The sequence below is a fragment of the Malaclemys terrapin genome, chromosome 1, assembly GCF_027887155.1.
Source record: "Malaclemys terrapin pileata isolate rMalTer1 chromosome 1, rMalTer1.hap1, whole genome shotgun sequence".
NCBI lineage: Eukaryota > Metazoa > Chordata > Testudines > Emydidae > Malaclemys > Malaclemys terrapin.
Genome location: NC_071505.1, coordinates 201,077,220 through 201,100,027, shown reverse-complemented (window position 1 = coordinate 201,100,027; position 22,808 = coordinate 201,077,220). Strand labels below are relative to the sequence as shown.

At 43.4% G+C, this 22,808-nt stretch overlaps 1 protein-coding gene and 1 long non-coding RNA gene across 5 annotated transcripts in view; one reads left to right on the top strand and one right to left on the bottom strand.

Moving 5' to 3' along the window:
• Positions 1 to 14,810, bottom strand: part of LOC128830617 (uncharacterized) — a 53,845-nt gene extending 39,035 nt beyond the window's left edge. For both annotated transcript variants that reach the window (XR_008443616.1, XR_008443617.1), the window contains exons 1-2: positions 14,590 to 14,810; positions 4,120 to 4,234 (exon numbers count right to left, since the gene is read on the bottom strand). This is a non-coding gene — a long non-coding RNA (uncharacterized LOC128830617). The remainder of the gene's footprint in view (positions 1 to 4,119; positions 4,235 to 14,589) is intronic.
• Positions 14,811 to 15,649: 839 nt separating this feature from the next.
• The window catches only part of USP9X (ubiquitin specific peptidase 9 X-linked), a 217,540-nt gene continuing 210,381 nt past the window's right edge, over positions 15,650 to 22,808 (top strand). For all 3 annotated transcript variants that reach the window (XM_054005771.1, XM_054005769.1, XM_054005754.1), the window contains exon 1: positions 15,650 to 15,739. The gene's annotated coding sequence lies outside the window, so the exon portion shown is untranslated. The remainder of the gene's footprint in view (positions 15,740 to 22,808) is intronic.

The following is a 22,808-nucleotide window of genomic DNA, read 5'->3' as shown; positions in this document are numbered from 1 at the left end:
CTGTCTGTGTTCTGTGCACATCCAAGATTCCTGCTCAATGACCCACCCTGGGAGAGAGTTACCAGTGACCCACCCAGGGCTGGGGCGGCAGGAGGGTGCAGGTTAAGGGGAGGGCACTGGTGTGGGGAAAGGAGGGAGCCCAGCACTAGGGTGGCAGAGGGTGGGTGGGGGGAGAACCCAGGGCTGGGGCAGCAGGGGAGTGCGGGGTGGGGGGGAGCCTAGGGCTGGGGTGGGGGGCAGCAATAAACCTAGAGCCGGCCCTGTTCCTGAATGAACTCTCACAGGAGAATGATAAGATAAAAATACCACATCTCCATCGCTTGTGTGTGAACACTTTTCACATAGGTCAGATATAGAGTGATTGCTATCAGTCCTTATCCTCAAAGGACACTTGCACAACCCTTTCAAAAGACAAGCCTGGGAACTTAAATTCATAACTTTGCTAGACACCAAAAATCATGGACTGAACAGAGACACTGGATTTATGGTTTATTACAACTATCTATAACCCACTAACAATCCCTCCCAGCTACTTCCCTCTTCCCACCACCACATTTCTTTTCCTCCCTATGCCATGAGGGGTGTTAATGGGCCACTTCACCTTAAATAGTCCCTTGAAATATGTGTTAATTACTCTTACTAAACAATCTATTCCACCTTGTGACACTGACATTCTGAGGCCTTTTTCTTTAATTAAAAGCCTTCTTTTTAAGAACCTGATTAATTTTTCCTTGTTTTTAGATCCAAGGGGGTTGGATCTTGATCCACCAGGAGTTGGTGGGAGGTAGGAGGGGGGATGGTTAATTTCTCCTTGTTTTAAGATCCAAGGGGTTTGGATCTGTATTCACCAGGGAATTGGTGAAGAGTCTCTCAAGGCTTCCCAGGGAAGGGAATTAGCACATTTGGGAGTGGTGGCAGCAGACCAGATCTAAGCTGGTAGTTAAGCTTAGAAGTTTTCATGCAGGCCCCCACATTTGTACCCTAAAGTTCAGAGTGGGGAAGCAGCCTTGACATGGTGGCAAAGGTGGGATCTTATCAAACTGTCTGTACTGGGCTAGCTTGATTATCACTTCAAAAAATTTTTTTTCTCTTACTTAATTGGCCTCTCAGAGTTGGTAAGACAACTCCCACCTGTTCATGCTCTCTGTATGTGTGTATATATATCTCCTCAATATATGTTCCACTCTATATGCATCCGAAGAAGTGGGCAGTAGCCCACGAAAGCTTATGCTCTAATAAATTTGTTAGTCTCTAAGGTGCCACAAGTACTCCTGTTCTTATATACACTGGCACTTTAGAGCGCTGCAACTTTCTCCTCAGGGGTGTGAAAAAACACCCACCTGAGTGCTGCAAGTTTCAGTGCTCTAACATGGCAGTGTAGACAGTGCACCAGTGCTTGGGAGCTGCACTCCCAGCGCTGGGAGCTATTCCCCTCGTGGAGGTGATTTTTTTATAGCAGTGGGAGAGCTCTCTCCCAGCGCTCTGCCGCGACTACACAGCCACGTTAAAGTGCTGCCATGGCAGCGCTTTAACATTGCTAGTGAAAACATGCCCTGAGGCTGTGTCTACACTACATCACTGACAGATGTGCAGCTGCACCAATGCCTAAGCTTCCAGGAGAGAGCTCTCCTGTCGCCTTAATAACTCATGCCTCTGCAAGAGTGGTAGCTTTGTTGGTGGGAGAGGTTCGCCAACATAGCACTATCTACACTGGCACTTTGGTCCGTATAACTTATGTCGCTCAGGAGTAGATTATTCACACCCCTAAACAACGTAAGTTATACCAAAGTAATTTGTGGTGTAGACGTAGTTTGAGTAAAGCGCGGCAGTGCTTTAACGTGACTGTGTAGTCGCGGCACCGGTATTCTCCCAGCTCTATAAAAAAACCACCTCCATGAGGGGAGTAGCTACCAGTGCTGGGAGCACAGCTTCCAGCACTGGTGCACTGTCTACACTGACACTTTACCGCGCTGAAACTTGCAGTACTCAGGGGTGTATTTTTTCACACCCCTGAGCAAGAAAGTTGCAGCGCTGTAAAGTACCAGTGTTAGACAAGCCCTAAGTTTCCCAGAGCTGAAGAAGAGTTCTGTGTAAGGTTGAAAGCTTGTCTCTCTCACCAACAACTGTTGGTCCAATAAAAGATACCACACCCACCTTGTCTCTACCTGAAAATAAGTTATTTTTACTGAAGATTTTCAGGTAAAATATAGAAGCACATAAAACCTCATGTTAGCACTGCATGCAAGTGTACAAGCAATGGAAACCAAAAGTTAGAGGGACACTGTCATCTTAACTTTGACCCAAATTTTAAACTTGGTAAACAAGCTTTAATAAGGACTAAGAGCAACAAAACCAATTCCACAATTAAAAAAAATCCAATTAATACCATTGTTTTTAAATAAAAACGTTCCCTTATATTCTTTAAACCTGAAATATTGCAGCACTTTGGACCTCAAATTGAAAATGACTACTGCAGGGATCTGCAACCTTTGGCACGCAGCCCGCCAGGGTAAGCACCCTGGCTGGCCGGGACGGTTTGTTTACCTGCCGCGTCCGCAGGTTCGGGCGATTGCGGCTCCCACTGGCCGCGGTTCGCCGCTCCAGGCCAATGGGGGCTGCGGGAAGCGGCGCAGGCAGAGGGATGTGCTGGCCACTCTTCCTGCAGCCCCCATTGACCTGGAGCAGCGAACTGCGGTCAGTAGGAGCCGCGATTGGCCAAACCTGTGGACACGGCAGGTAAACAAACCGGCCCGGCCCGCCAGGGTGCTTACCCTGGCAGGCTGCGTGCCAGAGGTTGCCGATCCCTGGACTATTGGTTTAAATTGTCCAAATGACAGCAATAAAAAAGGCAAACAATGAATATAAATAGTGACAATTAAATAGGTTTTACAAATTTTTACTCAATTAAAGGTGTGAGCAATATAGGTAAACATGTGTTGTTAATAACATCATTTTAAAGTTTTTGTCCTTGTATTGTATCATATCCTTATACTTCAGACTCACATTTACATCCATGTACCCAGAGGTAAGATAAGGGTATAGAAAGGAATCTCATGCAATGGGAAAAAGCAGCTTTTCTGTTTATGATGAAACTATATATAAAAAGATCCTCTGATAATCTGGATCATAGTACAGTCAAACTAAGGCTACATCTACACTACAGGGGGGAGTCGATTTAAGATACGCAAATTCAGCTACGTGAATAGCGTAGCTGAATTCGACGCATCGCAGCCGACTTACCCCGCTGTGAGGACGGTGGCAAAATCGACCTCTGTGGCTTCCTGTCGACGGCGCTTACTCCCACCTCCGCTGGTGGAGTAAGAGCGTCGATTCGGGGATCGATTGTCGTGTCCCGACGGGACGCGATAAATCAATCCCCGAGAGGTCGATTTCTACCCGCCGATTCAGGCGGGTAGTGTAGACCTAGCCCAAGGGTATGTCTACACAGCCAACATTAAAGCGCTGCCTTGTGGCTGTGTAGTCACGGCTCCAGAGCTGGGAGAGTAATGTTTGGTAATAAAACCACCTCTGAGAGGGGAATAGCTACCCAGCACTATCTACACTGCCACTGTACAGCGCCGAAACTTGCATCGCTCAGGGTGGTGTTTTTTCACACCCCTGAGCAAAGAATGTTTCAGCGCTATAAGTGGCAGTGTAGACAAGGCCAAATATTCTTAATTTATATTCTCCCTCCGGAAGGCTAAGGCCGTATACAAACTCAACATGGTGTTAATTTGATCATTTGCCTCTGAAAAGAGCTGCCACAGTGAGATAATAGAATACTGTGGCACAGTGGGCTTCTGCAATTGCCAGCAAATTAGTCTTTTAGCTGTGACTATAGCTCAGAATATGAACCGTTAATAGGAAAAGCATTGATGAAAGAAAAGGTCAGTAGTGCAAGATTAAGAAACCTTCTACAAATTATTTTATCATGAATTAAATAATGTTATAGTTGCGCAAAATTACAAACTTTGCTTCCTTTCTCATCTGTTATCAACGCATAACTTTATGAGGGCAGGAGTTTCCACTCACATGCATTAACATAACATACTGTAAAAATGACCACATGCTATGTGTGCAGAGGTATATGTAGAAAACATATTGAACAAGGGCTCTTACCTGAGTGTGTGGCTTCAGGAAAGGATGCAGGACCATAGATTCAGTGTTTGCAGCTCGTCAACTTCAGGAGAAATGCCAAGAACAGAACTCCAACCTGCATGTGACTTTCATTGACCTGACAAAAGCATTTGATAGAGTCAGTCAGGAGGGCCATTGGACTATCATGGCAAAATTTGGTTGCCTGGAGAAATTCATTGCAATGTTTCGGCAATTCAATGATGGCATGCTCACTCGCATTGTGGGTGACAGTGACTCACTGTCAGTGAGTCATCTGAACCATTCCCAGTCACCAATGGAATCAAGCAGGATTGTGTGTTGGCCCCAACCCTCTTCAGTATGATGTTCTCTGCCTTTTATGACTGTGACACCGGGATTGGCATCAAATACCAGAGTGATGGCAAGCTCTTCAATTTGAGGCGACTACAGGCAAAGATGAAGGTACAGAAGTGACTGTTCGCAATCTTCTGTTTGCTCATGACTGTTCAGTGAATGACAAATCTGAGTCTTACATGCAGCGGACTATGGACTATTTCTCTTCAGCTTGTGACAACTTTGGTCTCACAATTAACGTAAAAAAGACACAAGTGATGTACCAGCCTGCACCAGGAAAGTGTTACGTAGAGCCTGCTATCACAGTGAATGGCAAAACCCTCCAGTGGACAAGTTCACCTACCTCGGTGGTACATTGTCATCTGCAGTTCACATTGATGATGAAACCAATGCCAGAATTGCCAACGCAAGTGTGGCCTTTGACAGACTATGTGCAAATATGTGGGAGCGTAGAGGCCTGAAGGTCTACAAAGCTATCGTGTTCCCAACTCTGATGTATGAGTGTGAAACCTGGACATGTTACAGACGCCATGCTATGAAGCTGAATCACTTTCACATGGGCTGTTTGAGGAAACTGATGAGGATAAAATGGCAAGAAAGGGTTTCAGATACTGAGATTCTCATATGGGCAGGCATTCCAAGCATCTATACTCTGTTGATGAAATCACAGATGAGATGGGCAGGCCATGTCACCAGAATGTCAGATGAGCGACTGCCAAAGATCTTTTATGGCAAGCTAAAGGAGGGAAAGTGCTCTCAGGGAGGCCAGAAGAAATGTTTCAAGGACTCCCTCGAGTTATCCTTGGGACATTTCAACATTGACCCAGAGTTTTGTGAAGATCTTGCTCATGATCATTCTACCTGGCAAAGCCTCATCCATACTGGAGCTACAATCTATGAGCAGTAGGGTGACCAGACAGCAAATGTGAAAAATCAGGACGGGGACTGGGGGTAATAGGAGCCTATATAAGAAAAAGACCCAAAAATTTGGACTGTCCCTATAAAATCGGGACATCTGGTCACCCTAATGAGCAGAGAACTACTGAGGCACAGCAGACGTGCCAGCAGCGTAAATCTCACAACAGCAGCATGTCCGCTGTTAATCAAGTAATCCATAGCGGCATCTCTTGTTTAGTGTGCCACAGACAGTTCAAAGTTCGAATTGGCCTGATCAGCCACTCACGTGTTCACAGAAACCAAACCAACCTGTGATGTTATGGTCATCTTCGAACTCAAAGGGTGAACAACCAAACCAAATGTAGAACAATAATGGAGAAAAATCAGTGCACTTAGCCCTTGGACATACAAAATTTTCCAAGGCCTGTTGACCAATGGTTCTCATCTGGCAGACTGAGGAATATCACTGGCTAGTTCAAGATGAATTCTATCTGGGCCTTGTGAGTAGAGATTTAAAAGAAAAGAAGTCAGGACTCTTCAAAGTTCACATGGATGCAGAGGACCACCTGGGTGTGGGAGTGGAATCGTTTTGGTGAACTCTGTTCACATTCTATTAGATTGGAGTCTATTTCACAAAGACACCATGTGGTTCATTTGTTGAAACTGACGTTAAGGACTGAATAGGCAGGGAGACTAGACTACTCTTTATCACCTTCCCTCCAAAATAGGGATGTGGGGATTAATAGGTACAGTGGTGGGGCAGTAAAGGGAAGTTTGCACAACAATTTCTTGCAATGTACTCAATGTGTGTGGTGGATAAACATAGGATTTATCTTTGTTATGGTATTAATGTAACAGCTTTTCTGAGCGCTAAAATACATTATGCTGAAACAATATTTTATACCACTTTTTACACTCATCTTACCTTAAAACCTATTAATAACTAGACGACACTCTCCAGCTTGAGTGGCCTACTAGTGTCTGACACAACTAAGAATTAAAAGTGGCAGAACTGGAGAGGCTATGAATTAGAGGAAGAAGGAAGTCTTCTATGCATGTGGAGAGCAGTAATCACTCACAAAAGTCATGTCAGCAAAAACAACAGGAAATGCCTGTGCTTGACCTTTATTCATAGGAGAAGGGAGATCCAGCATCACTTCAGAGCAGCTTTTGCAACATATCAGTGTATAACTTTTATAGGAATAAAAAATCACCATTCAGAATTAGAAACAAATATATAAATACAATATGCAGTAATGGGCACTCCGCGGGCAAATGGTACATCTAAAAATCTAAGAATGTTAAATATGGGTTGGGTTTTTCTTTTTTTAAATCCCAACACTCCTTTTAAATATATATATGTCACTTTTAAAAGTTGCATTCCAAATACTGAGAATTTTGAGTATATATTGTGTATATATAAACATGGTATACATAAGGATTTTAACAGGATTCTGATTATTGATGTTCAGAATACTTGAGTTTAGTTTCATGCTTAGTTATCAGAATATTAGTGGAAGGTATTCATATTTGTGCTTAGAAAACTGAGTTCTGATTATTTTTCTGTAGATCATGTTCATAAACCCTGATTTGCATATATCTGTAAATGACACATCTTTTCACACAGAAAAAGGATGTATTTGTCCAGTAAGAAAACCAACTTATTGTAAAATAGAAATTAATGTCCTACAATGTCTTGATATTTTGTGTCATAGGAATAATATATTTAAAAGGTTGTTGAATTACTGAATTAAGAGACAGCACTACACAGTCTTTTGTCTGTGATGCAGTATTTTTCTTTGCTGAATATACTAATCATCCCACTTTGTATACCCTCTTGAATTGCAAGAGAACTGTAAACATTTAGCCGTAGGAAACAGCCTCATGTTGAGGGTCAACAAATATATAGCCTAGAAAATTTTGCAAATCCCTGGAACCCTTCTCTATTCAGTCATCATCTTTTACATATACAGAGTATAGGATGTTTACACACATATAAAGAATATGTATATAGACAGCCTGAGTTTGAAAATATCACATATTCACTATTACTGGAAGAATAAAAAAAAGTTTGAGCCTGATTATAATTCCCAAGATGATAACATTATTTCATAACTAAGAGATGTTCTATTACAAATAGGGTGACCACATCCTTTCTGTAGTGGGGGGAGCAAAACTGGACACAATTTTCCAGGTGTGGCCTCACCAGTGCCGAATAGAGGGGAATAATCACTTCCCTCGATCTGCTGGTAATGCTCCTACTAATGCAGCCCAATATGCCGTTAGCCTACTTGGCAACAAGGGCACGCTGTTGACTCTCATCCAGCTTCTCATCCACTGTAATTCCCAGGTCCTTTTCTGCAGAACTGCCGCTTAGCCAGTGGGTCTCCAGCCTGTAGCAGTGCATGGGATTCTTTCATCCGAAGTGCAGGACTCTGTACTTGTCCTTGTTGAATCTCATCAGATTTCTTTTGGCCCAATCCTCCCATTTGTCTAGGTCACTCTGGACCCTGTCCCTACTCTCCAGCATATCTACTTTTCCCCCCAGCGTAGTGTCATCCGTGAACTTGCTGAGGGTGCAATCCATCCCATCATCCAGATCATTAATGAAGATGTTGAACAAAACTGGCCCCAGGACCGACCCCTGGGGCACTCCACTTGATACCGATGCCAACTAGACATCGAGTTGTTGATCACTACCCATTGAGCCCAATGATCTAGCCAGCTTTCTATCCACCTTATAGTCCATTCATCCAATCCATACTTTTTTAACTTGCTGGCAAGAATACTGTGGGATACTGTATCAAAAGCTTTGCTAAAGTCAAGATATATCACGTCCACTGCTTTCCCCATATCCACAGAGCCAGTTATCTCATCATAGAAGGCAATCAGGTTGGTCAGGCATGACTTGCCCTTGGTGAATCCATGTTGACTATTTCTGATCACCTTCTTCTCCTCCAAATGCTTTAAAATGGTTTCCTTGAGGACCTACTCCATGATTTTTCCAGGGACTGAGGTGCAGCTGACTGGTCTGTAGTTCCCCAGATTCTCCTTCTTCCCTTTTTTAAAGATGGACACTATATTTGCCTTTTTCCAATCGTCTGGGGCCTCTCCCGATCGCCACGAGTTTTCAAAGATAATGGCCAATGGCTCTGCAATCACATCCCCAACTCCCTCAGCACCCTCAGATGCATTAGATCTGGCCCCATGGACTTGTGCATGTCCAGCTTTTCTAAACAGTCCTTAACCTGTTCTTTCACCACTGAGGGCTGCTCACCTTCTCCCCATACTGTGCTGCCCAGTGCAGCAGTCTGGGAACTGACCTTGTCCATGAGACCGAGGCAAAAAAAGGTATTAAGTACTTCAGCTTTTTCCACATAATCTGTCACTAGGTTGCCTCCCCATTCAGTAAGGGTTCCACACTTTCCCTGATCTCCTTCTTGTTGCTAACATACCTGTAGAAACCCTTCTTGTTACCCTTCACATCCCTTGCTAGCTGCAACTCCAATTGTGCTTTGGCCTTTCTGATTACACCCCTGCATGCTCCAGCAATATTTTTGTACTCCTCCTTAGCTATCTGTCCAAGTTTCCACTTCTTGTAAGCTTCCTTTTTGTGTTTAAGCTCACCGAATATTTCTCTGTTAAGCCAAGCTGGTCGCCTGCCATATTTACTATGCTTTCTGCACATTGGGATGATTTGTTCCTGCACCCTCAATAAGGCTTTTTTAAAATACAGCCAGCTTTCCTGGACTCCTTTCCCCCTCATATTAGCCTCCCAGGGGATCCTGCCCATCAGTTCCCTGAGGGAGTCAAAGTCTGCTTTTCTGCAGTCCAGGGTCCGTATTCTGCTACTCTCCTTTCTTCCTTTTGTCAGGATCCTGAACTCAACCATTTCATGGTCATTGCTGCCCAGGTTGCCACCCACTTCTACTTCCCCTACCAATTCTTCCCTGTTTGTGAGCAGCAGGTCAAGAGGAGCATGGCCCTAGTTGGTTTCTCCAGTGCTTGCACCAGGAAGTTGTCCTCAACACTCTCCAAAAACTTCCTGGATTGTCTGTGCACTGCTGTATTGCTCTCCCAGCAGATGTCAGGGTGACTGAAGTTCCCCTTGAGAATCAGGACCTGTGATCTGGAAACTTTTGTTAGTTGTCCAAAGAAAGGCTTGTCTATCTCATCCTCCTGGTCTATAGCAGACACCCACCATGACATCACCCTTGTTGCTCTCGCCTCTAAACTTAACCCAAAGACACTCAACAGGCTTTTCTCCAGTTTCATACTGGAGCTCTGAGCAATCATACTGCTCTCTTACATACAGTGCAACTCCTCCACCTTTTCTCCCTGTCCTGTCCTTCCTGAACAGTTTATACCCATCCATGACAGTGCTCCAGTCATGTGAGTTACCCCACCAAGTCTGTTATTCCAATCACATCATAGTTCCTTGACTGTGCCATGACTTCCAATTCTTCCTGCTTGTTTCCCAGGCTTCTTGTGTTCATATACAGGCACCTAAGATAACTAGCCGATTGCCCTACTTTCTCAGTATCGATCAGGAGGCCTCCCCTGTTGCACCCTTCTCCTTGTGTTTCCTCCTGGTATCCCTTTCCCCACTTATCTCTGGGCTTAGGTCACCATCCCGCCGTGAACCTGGTTTAAAGCCCTCCTCACTAGGTTAGCAAGCCTGCCTGTGAAGATGCTTTTCCCTCTCTTAGTTAGGTGGATCCCATCTCTTCCTAGCAATCCTTCTTCCTGGAACAACCCATGGTCAAAGAATCCAAAGCCCTCTCTCCAACACCACCGGCGTAACCACGCATTTACCTCCACAATTCGATGGTCCCTACCTGGGCCTTTTCCTGGGCTATTTCCCATCTACACTACAGATTCTAAGATGTTTAAACACAGTGGCATGATCACCTTATATCTTTTGTGCAGACAGAAGAAAACATGTCTTTATAACCACTTTTAAGAACCCTTTTTAGCCCAGGTTCCAATATCTATCAAAGTTAAAACATAATACTTGAACATGGTGAAGCTATGCTAGTGGTGTAAACAATGTTCATTTTAGGGAAATTTCAAGTGTAGACTAAGTCTATGAGTTTTAGTTTATGGAGCTGTGCATAGTATAACTGCACAACACAAATTTACTACAAATGCTTTGTTGTCTCTAAAATGACATGGAATACAAAAAACAATATTAATGCCAAGTTAATTTAAAGTGTCAGGAAATGCAAAAGTTCAGAGCAATGTCAGCTCACATATTATTTCTGATTGCTAGCTACCTATATAATTTCATATATGATTACATACAAAATCTACACTAAAAAAAACTAAGGATGAAAACTCAATCCTTCAAAAGTTAGGAAACGCCAAAATTAAAGTTGCCTATGTTACCTTAATTCAGACTTCTTCTGTGTATGCATTATGATAGTCTTAAATTACATGATGATATACTATTTTTTCCACTGGCCCCCTGCTTTTCATAAGGATATGAAGGCAGGTAATGTGGTAAAACAGTCCTAGCTTGCACAGTTATATTGAATACTTGCATTGTGTTGCAGCAAGATACATGTTCATGTGGAGACTTGGTCTTTATTTAGATCCCTCTGTTTACAGTGCTAGTTTTGAGAATTTGTGTAGTAATAAAAATGTATAACTTGAAAGGGATACTGCAAGATAAAAATCTAGTGTATGGAATGTTTAGAGTAATTAATTTAAATATCCTTGTTCATAAGATATTAAACTGAATATTTTCAACATCTTAATCTTCACTGCTGTCTACTTTTTGCATTTATTTCAGGTTGGACAATTAAACTAGATTAGTCAGTTTCACATATTTATAGCTAGTTTCAGTTTGAGTTTGGTATGCTGACTAGAACAATGCTGCAGCTTAATGAGTTGGAAACCTTGCAGGGCAATGCATAAATCCTCCTTTTTTTTTAAATTGAATTAAAAATGTCATGTAAGAACTTCTAATCAGATTAGGGCTAGTCTACAGGGGAAAACTGTCCAGAATAGCTATTATGAAATAAGCTATTTTGCAATATTTATCCTGGAATCCTGCATGGATACTTTATTATGGAATAAGTGTGCTTTGTGAGCACTTGCTCACTAACTGCTGTCTTCCACCCAGCAGTCCTCTTTAATCAATAATTTATCTACTCCCTTATCTGTTCATCTTGTCTTCCATATTAATGTTCCCATTTTGTGTGCAGCACTTATCTGCAGTGCCCAAAAGTGGTCCACAGACCTTTGCATCAGCTGCAACAAAGCTTCATAAAATGAGCTGAGGAAACCAACTCAAAGGATTCTGGGGCACATCTGGGAAGCCCAAATTAACATAAACAGAGGCCTTTTTTTGTTGGTTAGAGTGGAAGAATTGCACAGTCAGACAAGACTGTTTTGGGATTTGCTTGTTGAATAACCACAACAGACCCATTGCTATTCCAGAGATCCCTTTTATTTGATGCCATAAATACCTGTCTGCATTAGCCTATTGTGATGTTTGATTAATATGGCTACAAGCAACTTCCAAAAATATTTTGGAACACGTCTTTTTAAAATGTTTGACAAAGGAGATAAAATATCAAAGTACCAGAAGAAATATGAGCATAATTTCTTTAGCATAAATGCACAACCCCAATTTTGTTTCAATATTTTTGAGACTAGTAAATTACAATAATAAAAAATTGCAAAACACTAGGTTTGTGTGCGATGTAAGTAAACTACAATGTAAAATGAGGAAAATACCACCAAAATAGCAAGGACACTAGAAAGTCATGGAGAATTCACATCTGTTGTATAACCTAAGTTGAAGCTTTCAGTTAAATGCAATGACATTTCTATTCTTTTTCTTTGTTAAAGAAAGCCTTCCTTACAAGTTAGTGTAATAATCCTGTTTGCTAAAAGTTGCTTGGGGTTTAATAGGGCTATTAGTAGTATCTAATGGTCTTTTGTTGAATTATGCAAATTGAACTGAGGTCTGAGTCTATTTCTTAGTGGGCATTATAAAAACTACCAGTACACTTATCAGTCTGCTTGATGCCATTAAAGGTGCCAAAGACAGAAAGGCATATTCTTTATTTGAACCTAGGATAATACCTACATGTCAGGATAAAGTTATATTGTCAGGACAGCATAAGAGGTTGCACTGCTATTACTTGCACTATTATTTGGATACATGGGAAACTTTAATTTCCAGTTCTGTCAACCTGGCATTTTTCATAAAAAGTAAACTAAGCCACTTAAAGATAAATAGGAAATAGACACGACTGTAATTAGACACTACTATTGTTTTAAAGGGTTGGAGGCAGTTGAAAAGTGCACACAACTTGAAAATTCTGATTTATTCTGAAAATGCACTTATACCTGTGTAAGTAAGCTGAAACAGTGAGAGCCTAGAGGGTTCCTGCAAAACAGAGAGTATTGAGGCAAACAAGAAAGTGAAATGAAGTAGAATTGCAGACATTCTGGTCAATTTCACTTTACTGTCTGCCCAGGGGGGAAAGGAGAGGAAATGTGGGTGACAAAACAAAATCAAAATGGAATAGAAGGAAAGAATGAGTGATGGTGCAGAGAGGGAAAAGGGATAGGAAATTGAGACATCAAAATCTCAGGAAGAGGTGTAGGAAGTCATCAAAATGGAAATAATTGGGCTGTGTTTGATGTAGTTCTTAAAAGCAAAAGTTGGTAGGCCTAAACTTTTATTGATGTTTACAGTGACCATAGTTTGAAATTATTACCTTGTTTGATTAATTCCTTACATTTTTTGTTGGTGGTAAAAATATATTAAAAACTAGTCTGACAGTAAACAAACTATTGCATTTGTACTATAACAGGATAGCAGTATGTACTGGTTTGTTTACTGAGTGGTTAACACTAAGGCCTGGTCTACACTACAAGGTTAGGTCGACGTAAGCAGCCTTGCATTAACCTAGCTATAGATGCATCTTCTCTTAAATTGGTTTCCTGCCAAAGTGTCTCTCTACACCGATTTAGTAACACCATCTCATGGAGCAGCGTAGAGTCACGGCTGATATAACTAAGTCGACGGAGTGTCAGTGTAGATACTGGGTTACTTACGTCAATGTTACTGGCTTTTAGAAGGGATCCCAGAATGCTCCACACTGACAATACAATTGATACAAGCGCACCTGGTGAGGATTTGCATCGCTAACACAAGGAGCAAAGTGCACACACACACACACACACACGATTTAGTAACTGGCGGCTGTATGTTGACAAATGTGGTTGACACAATTTTGTAGTATAGGCGGCCCTAAGATGTGCTTTTGCTGTCCTCTCCAAATACTAAGAGTTGCAGAAAAACACAAGTAAATCAGGAAATTGCACCATAATTCACCCTTCAGTCCCAAGTTTTAAAGACTGTTTACAGGAAAATCCCTGAGCCCAGTCACTATGGGTAGTTGTTGTTTTGGTCTGTACAGACTGCAAACACTGGAGATAAACATTTTTCACAAGTTAGGGTTGTTAGCCCTGACCTCCTGGGCAAATTCCAACTCCTTACATTCTGCATAAAGTTACCCCTGCACTTTTAATTGGATACTGTTGTCTTCACTTCCTGTCCTGAAACTATTAGCGTCATATGGGCCAATGCTGTATAACGAGACCATCAACTTGAAATTTGATCTTTTTTTTTTTTTTTAAAAGGTAAAAGTAGTTTCAGGTACTAGATGTGGTTGAGTTCCATCTCCCTGCCAACTTTTGTGGTTTTTGACTATTTCCTATTTTTAAAATGTGTTTTCTCCCTCCTCTTGCTGTATAAAAAGTCCACACAAATGCAGAGATGTGACGATATTGAATTTACTATATTAAGTGCTGTCAAGTAAATAATTGGAGGAAAAAATAGACAAAAATATGTTATAGTAACCTTAAGTGTTACAAGAAAAAAATGGAGGGGGGGGAAGGAAAACAGATAAATTTGAGTTTTACATTGCTGATGCCCTTTAACTAATTATTGTGTCTTACTCCAGTGGTGGCTGCATGCAATTATGGGTGAAGTAATTGCTATGTGTATACAGTATTAGCTTGTATGTCAGTCTAAGGACCCCCTTCTACTGTCTAGGCAAAACTCCATAGTCTGACTCAACTGCAGCATTAGGTCCTAAATTAGTAACATGCTTTGGGGTGAAGGGTGCTGTATGCATGCAAGACTCTCATGAAAAACGAGTGATGCAGCATGTCTGCATGTACTGTGCCAGGCAGCCCCAGGAATTGTTTCGTACTGACCTTGTCCCACCCGATTTCTAGTACCCGTGCCAGGGCAAGGGGCAGTGACTGTTTGGCTACTTCTTCTGACCTAAGCCACGGGCAGCCCGGTGCGGCGGAAATGCCCTGAGTCGGCAAACAGCGCTGCTGCGTGTCTAGGCGCTTCTCTACCTCTCCCCAGGCACTGCCCGCCTGGGCCGGAGCGCGTAGCCCAAAAGGGGCCCGCGGCGCCCGTCAACGTGAGGCGGGACTCCCGGCCCCGCAGGGGAGGGGGACGTCAGCGGCTGCGCCAGGCCCCCGCGCGCGCCTGTTCCCGTTCCACCTCCCCCACCCCAGCCCTGAGCAGGAAGCGTTGACGTCATTATCCGGGCTCTCCGCGGCGGCGCTGTTCGCACAGCGGGTCACAATGGAACCCGAACGAGCCTAACCGACATGAAACGGCCGCGCAGCCGCCCGCCCCAGTGAGCGCGGCCCGGCCGCCCCGCGCCCCCTCCCCTTCCTCCCCCGCCCCGCGCGCCCCGAGGGGGCGGTGACAGCCGCCAGGCCTGCCCCGCCGTCGGGCTGAGTGACACACGGCGAGGGGGGGTCACGCTGTTTGGGTGGCGGGGCCGCCGTCGCGCTGAGTCGGAGTCTGCGCCGCTGGCCCAGCGCTGCCGGAGCCGCCATATTGCTCAGGACGTAGCGAGACGCCAGCGCCGGGAGCGAGGAACCGGCCGCGCCGCCGTGTCTGTTCTCCTCCGTCCCGTGCACGCAACGCGCGGCCAGTGCCCGGCCCCTCCCCCCGCCGAACCCAGGCCCCGGTGAGAGGCGCGGGGAGCGTGTGCGCCCCTCCCCCGGGTGTGTGTCTGAGCCCCGGACGGGGCGGAGCGTGCAGGCCCCGGCCAAGCCCCGGGCTGCCGGGCAGGAGCTGGTGACGCAGGAGAGACGCCCCGGCGCCGCTGCCGGAGGGAGCCAGGCGGCCAGGCCGGGATCCGAGTGCGGGCAGCTCCACACAGCGCCGCGGGGCCCGGGAACGGACAACCCCCTCCGCCCGCCGGCTCTACGCCGAGTATGACTCGCTGCCCTGCTGGCTGCCTGGGATGAGACAGCCCCCGGCGGCGCATCGTCTGCAGAAGCACCCAGGGGGGGAGCGGGCCGCGGCAGCAGCGGGAGAAGAGGATACCGTGCGGGGGTGAGCAGAGGCCGGGGCAGGGTGGCGAGGAGCGGTTCGTGTTGCACCCGGTGGCCGCGCTGAGCGCAGGGAGGCGCAGGCTGAGCGGTCCGTGGCCCTGGGGGACGGGGCTCCCTGGGCGGGGTGGGGAGCCGGAGGCCGCTGTGTTATGGCTGTGGCGGGAGGGGAGGTGGCGGCGGCGCCGCCCCCGCAGCCCCCGGCGTGTGTCCGTGTCTCGCTGTGTTTTGGAGCGTCAAGGAAAATGGCTGACGGCGTCTCATCCCCTCTCCGTCCTGTGCGGGGCTGCGAGGCGGGCTGGAGGGAGCGCACCCACCCTGGCCCCTCGGGGAGTTTGTCCGCCGGGCGGCCCCTCCCTGGACTGCTGGGCTGAGAGGGGCTCCCCGCAGAGCTGCACCCGCTTTTACCTCTCCCGAGTCTCGTTTCATTTCACACCAAGCGCCATTACTGAAGTAGAGTGATTGGAGCCGTGTAGGCCAGGGCTACGCCTGGAAATAAGGCCCTGCTCAGACTCTTCCCCCAAATCGGAGTGAAATCCAGCAGCACTAGCTCACTCCCACCCGCTGTAAGCGTTATTAACACGGGTGCAGGCGAAGTGTGTCTCTCCTGTAGCTCCCATTCCTAATAAAACTGTTTCTATGTGGAAAACGGCCTTCCCCCTTTATGCCCCTTTCTCTTTGGTTCACCCTGTTAGTTCTCCAAAATGACAACTTAAGACTTTCCAGTTGTTTCTTTTCACCAGTGTTAAAACTTTACTTTGAGATTAATAACTGAGGCAAGGCAATTGGGACATAATTTGTAACATCTAGGCCATCATTTCTTAATGACAATATAAAAGGTAATTGAGGAGATGACCACAGGAAGCCCCCTCCCCCCCCCCGAGTTATCTAACTACTATTTTACCTCACTTTTGGCACCATTGTCTGCTTACAGTGAGGATGTATATGAAAAATCCATACTAACAGTCTTTGTTATTGCCAGATAAACTTGTTTCTATATAAATGTCATAGAAATGTCCTAAGTTGTGAGGTGCCATATTTAATTTGATTATTGTTCAGGAATCAAGTTGTATATTGAATGATCATGTAGCAAAAATTAATTTAACGATATAAAAATGTGTGTAATTCTAATTAGAATTTTGAAAGGACTAAAATTCTTTATACAAATCAGGTGTGTATTATGGTTCTCTCAGGCATGTTGATTTTGTCTGCAAATTGTTTTAAATCCTTGATCCTGATATTGGGTTCAGTGTGGGCGGACCTTTGCATCTGAGCAAAGACCCCTGAAGTCATTTTGGGTATGTGCAAGGATCTGCCCATATGGACCTAATTGGAGGATTGAGGCCTAAATTTTTAAAACCTGGCTAATTTTATTTTTTTATATAGCTATATCTATCTATCTATATATAGTGCTAAATATGCTAGGAACACTTGCTCTGGCAAACTGACTTGCAGGTTTGTGTGCCACTGGGCCTCTTATTATCCGTTTGCTAACTAACTACAGTTGTGCTGGGCTATGGGACTGGTGGTAAGTTTTGAGAGGACTGGGTCTTTGCTGATTAGCTAGCTGTAGTGGCATGTGTACCTTGAGAGGTTATGAGTAACAGATTAGCAGTTATCTACAAATTTCAAACTGCTAGCTACATCCTGGATCTTTTGGGTGCTGCTTATGATAAAATGGGAACATGTAGGATGAAGCCATCTATTTCAGCAAAATTTTAATCCTACTGTACATTGATTTTGAGGATTTTGTAAAACATGTAATGTTTATTTTCAAGGCAGCAGCACCATTTGTTTTCTCAAACTAGAAGAACACAGCAGTTTTCTCGGTCATATTTCTCAAACATTAAAATTATTTCCCCCAATTGCAGTATTTGGAGCAGGAGAGTAAAGTCCAGCTGTGCTGGATGTCATGGATACTTAAAGATGGCTCTGAACAAAGACATAATCAGTATAATCTAGAATGAACTGCAGTGGAAGAACCTTGAACATCTAGTTCTGTGAAAAAAGGCTCTAGGTTAAAAATAAACCCATAAGTTTGCATTACTTTTTCTTCTACTTTTTCAGTTTTACTTTATGCCCTTTCTATCATCATGCCTCTTCATATAGTCTTTTTAAAACATTTCCTTTAAGCAACCTCTGTCATCTTACTGTTTCCAGCCTGCTGCTTCATGTTTTGGTGAATTTACTCTTCTGGTGTTACTACTTCCTATTGAACTGACAGGAAGTGCTGCTTCTGTAGGTACCAATCAATAAGGGCAGTGGGAGCAGACCATGTGTGTCTTTTGCATCTTTAGACACCACCCCCTTTAGAAGTGTTTTGTTTCCTATATTAGTGCATTCATGTTTGAGGGTACCCCACAGTGTAAAGCAACCCCTGTTTCTATTAGAATATTAGGGTTAGAATAGAGATCTCAGGAGGTCATCTAGTCCAATCTCCTACTCAAAGCAGGACCAACACCAACTAAATCATCCCAGCTAGGGCTTTGTCAAGCCCTTATGTATCCAGTCTTGTCAGTTATGTATTGTATTGAAAATGCTGGAATTGTTTCAAAGAAAATGAGAAAAGATAAGTAAATAGCCACTTGAGGAACTAGAAACGCCACAGTAAAGAAACCACAGTAGTATTCTCCTGCAGAGGTTCTCAAGTTTAAATATGCAGTTAATTTAGGGCTTTTCAAAATGTCAGATCTTGAGTAAAACTGAATAAGAATTTTGTTGTTGCCTGTGATAAAAATAACTTCTACTTGGTTACTGAGAATTTTTCTTCAATAGTCATGGGAGCCTTTTCCCCCCAATATACTCAACTGTATTTAAAGTATTATTAGAAATTAACAATTACATGGATTTCAGGCAGTATAGCTATTTTTTCTGAAAAAGTGTTTGTTAGCTGATACTGCAATTTTTAATTGTATTGATCATTTTGAAAAAATTTTTACTGATAAACTTAAATCTAATTTAAAATTAAATTACTTCCTTCAGTCTCAAGCAACAGAGGGTCCTGTGGCACCTTTAAGACTAACAGAAGTACTGGGAGCATAAGCTTTCGTGGGTAAGAACCTCACTTCTTCAGATGCAAGAGAAGTCTGTTATGATCATATTTTTAAGGAAGAAACAATGCTTTTATCCTTACTTGCATTCTAAGGAGCACTGAAATTATTATGCAGAATCAGACCAGTGGTCTATCTGATCCAGTATCCTGTCACCGACAGGAGTCAAAACCAAATGTCTCCGATGAAGGTGTTAGAAACCCTAATGGGGAATAATTTGCACACAGGGAAAGTTTCCTCCTATCCCTAGTAGTTAGAGATTATAAACATGAGGGTTTATATCTCTTCCAAAACTCTTTAGTGTTTACTCTTATAATTTGGGATGCTACTGTTAACATCCAAGTGCTTAAGTGAAAATTCTTTCCGCTGTTCAAGAATCACTATTTTTCTAGGAACATCATGCTTTGGAAATATCTGCTCTTCTTAACCATTAATTTGATTATTGGGTGAATCCTTAATAGTTGTATTGCTCTTGTCATATTTGTTTTAAATTTAGGGGCAAAAGTTGTAGTTCAGGTGTATTATGTGAACTAAATTTGAGTGGTTGGACGTTATTTTAGTATCCTAGAAGATGGTATATCTTTTGCAAAAAATAATCTTATGTACCTATGGTACTGGGTTGTAGTCTTTCTCCTTTGTATTTTAGTCTGTCATCTAACATTATAATGTAATAATACACACAGACTTACTGAGGAAGCAGTAAGAGTTGCTACGCACAATGTACCTTACACAAATCCAGACACAAGAAAAAGTTAAGCCATCTAAAGCAGTGGTTCTCAAACTTTTGTATTGGTGGCCCCCTTCACATAGCCTCTGAGTGTGACCTCCCTTATAAACTAGAAACACTTATTAATATATTTAACACCATTATAAATGCTGGAGGCCAAGCGGGGTTTGGGGTGGAGGCTGACAGCTCGCAAGAAGAGGGAAGGTCCTCTCGTGGATTGGTAACTGGTTAAAAGGAGACAAAGGGGAGGAATAAATGGTCAGTTTTCAGAATGGAGAGAGATAAATAGTGGTGTTCCCCAGGGGTCTGTATTGGGACCAGTCCTATTCAACATATTCATAAAGGATCTGGAAAAAGGGGTAGTGAGGTGGCAAAATTTGCAGATGGTACACAAGATAGTTAAATCTCAGGCAGACTGCAAAGAGCTACAAAAGGATCTCTCAAAACTGGGTGACTGGGCAACAAAATGGCAGATGAAATTCAGTGTTGATAAATGGAAAGTAATACACATTGGAAAGCATAATCCCAACTATACATATAAAATGATGGGGTCTAAATTAGCTGTTACCATTCAAGAAAGAGATCTTGGAGTCATTGTGGATAGTTCTCTGAAAACATCCACTCAATGTGCAGTGACAGTCAAAAAAGCTAACAGAATTTTGGGCATCATTAAGAAAGGGATAGATAATAAGACAGAAAATATCATATTGCCTTTGTATAAATCCATGGTACACGCACATCTTGAATACTGCGTGCAGATGTGGTCGCCCCATTTCAAAAAAGATATATTGGAATTGGAAAAGGTTCAGAAAAGGGCAACAGAAATGATTAGTGGTATGGAATGGCTGCCATATGAGAGAGATTAATAAGACTGGGACTTTTCAGCTTGGAAAGGAGATGACTAAGGGGGGGATATGATAGAGGTCTATAAAATCATGACTGGTATGGAGAAAGTAAATAAGGAAGTGTTATTTACTCCTTCTCATAACACACAAACTAGGTCACCAAATGAAAATAATAGGCAGCAGGTTTAAAACAAAAGGAAATATTTCTTCACACAACGCACTGTCAACCTGTGGAACTCTTTGCCAGAGGATGTTGTGAAGGCCAAGACTATAACAGGGTTCAAAAAAGAACTACATAAATTCATGGAGGATACGTCCATCAATGGCTATTAGCCAGGATGGGCAGGGATGGGTATCCCTAGCCTCTGTTTGCCTGAAGCTGGGAATGGGCGACAGGGAATGGATCACTTGATGGACCCTGTGTAATAACCTCATGATCCCCTGAGGAGTCCCGACCCCCAGTTTGAGAATCCCTGATCTAAAGGTATGTCTACTCTGCATCTGGAAGCAAGCCTACCAGCCTGGGTACAGAGACCCATGTTAATGGGTCTCGCACTAGTGCTCTAAAAATAGCTCTGTAGATGGTGCTTTGATATTGCAGGTTGGCCTGGTATTTGGGTTCTGAAGCCCCCTTGGCCCCTAAGGCTTCAGAGCCTAAGCTCCAGCCAGAGCTACAACATCTACCACAGACCATACACCCCTTGTACGCAGAGAGGGTGGCTATTAGGGTGATGGAATGCTGCCATTCCTAGGTGGCAGTACTAAGATTGTAGTGTGTAGTCTGTGATATAAAGTATGTGCTTGTGTGTGGTGATAACATTATGTGATTTGTATTAGATTAAAAGTTCAAAGGTTGAGTTCTTTTGGGTTCTGGAATTACTTAAAAATTACCACCAGATTTCTCATATTTTAATCTTGTAATTTTTTTCTCCCATGGATATGGTGACATTTAAAACTTTTTTAGCTTTGATAGAATATTGTCATAATGGGTATAACCATCTATTTAAAACAGCTGTACTTTTTGACCACGTTCCTGAACAAAGCCATGGTGATAGCTTTACTTGGGAATTCAATTAAAAAAGGGTTCCAACTATGCTTGAATACAGAATCATGTTTTAACTTGGGTGGGACAATTTTGTTCTAACTAGGTCCTCTGATGCAGTTGTCTCTTAGTGTGGACAGGGTTTCTGCATTTGTCTATATGTCTTAATTTTACCCTCTCAGAACTTTGCTTGTGGAATCCCTGGGAGACTTCAGGGATTCCCCCACACCCCATGCTTGTCATGCTTTTCCTGTAAGTAGAATAAATCTGGCTTAGTGACCTGCTGGATGATTTGTCCAGTTGGATGTCAGCAAAGGTATAAGACCGCTCTGGTACGAGCATCTAACATGGGGTGAGAGGAATAAATTAAAAAGGTGACAGCATTCCAAAGTGGAATCTTTTTTTTAAAGGAAGTTGATTAACGCACCAATTTCCAGTTACGTTTTTCATTGTGAACTTTACTAATTCTTCTTTGTACAAAACAATTAATTTTACTCTCGTATTTCAGAAAGTTCAGGTCTGAGCTGCTGGATAGGAGTTGCTATCTTGTCTTCTGGTTATTGACACAAATGTTTGGGATGATAGTAGGAATTCAGACATTGATGGGATAAAACAAAAATCTTACATTTTCATACAAGCTTACTTTGGGGGAGTTCCTTGATTGTATGGGCTTCTTTTTCACTAGGTTCTGGACTGTTTTTCCAATGTACCTGAAGTGTAACAGACAACTGCATTTCTTGTAGACAAATGGTATCTTTTGCAACTAGTTGAATATAAACATTGATAGACCTGGAAAACTGTTTGTATTTACAAGTTGATCTAATATGATCTCCTTTGATGCACAAGGCATATATAGTAAAACCTGCCTGAGAGAGACCAACTGTTATGAGCAACTTCTTGCAGAGGCCATGGAATATGACCACTGTTTGCTGTGCAAATTTTTGAAGAGAGACCACGTCTTCTTACAAGTGACCACTTTTGCTAACTCAGATGAGTGGTCGCTCTTGGCAGGTTTTACTGTACTTTGCATTATAGATCCCCTAGGCACCGCAATCTTGCTGACACTTAAACAGATGCTTAACTTTATGCACATAGCTTCAGTAGGGCTGGAATAGAGTAAAGTACATGTATTTGCCGTATGGGAGCTTTAATATTCTAGGTCAGTGATTCTCAAACTTTCTGGGCTCAGGACCCATTTGTAAATTCTTACGGCTTATAGCGACCCAGTAAATAGTCTGGGGGTGGAGGCCCTAGGGCAGGGGTCCCCAACACGGTATGGGGCATCTGTGCGCCCGCATACTGGGCGGCGGAGAAGCGTCTGCTGAAATGCCGCCGAGAAACAGTGTCATCCAGAGGCTTCACCGCGGAAATGCTGCCGAATTTCGGCGGCGATGCCTCTGGATGATGCT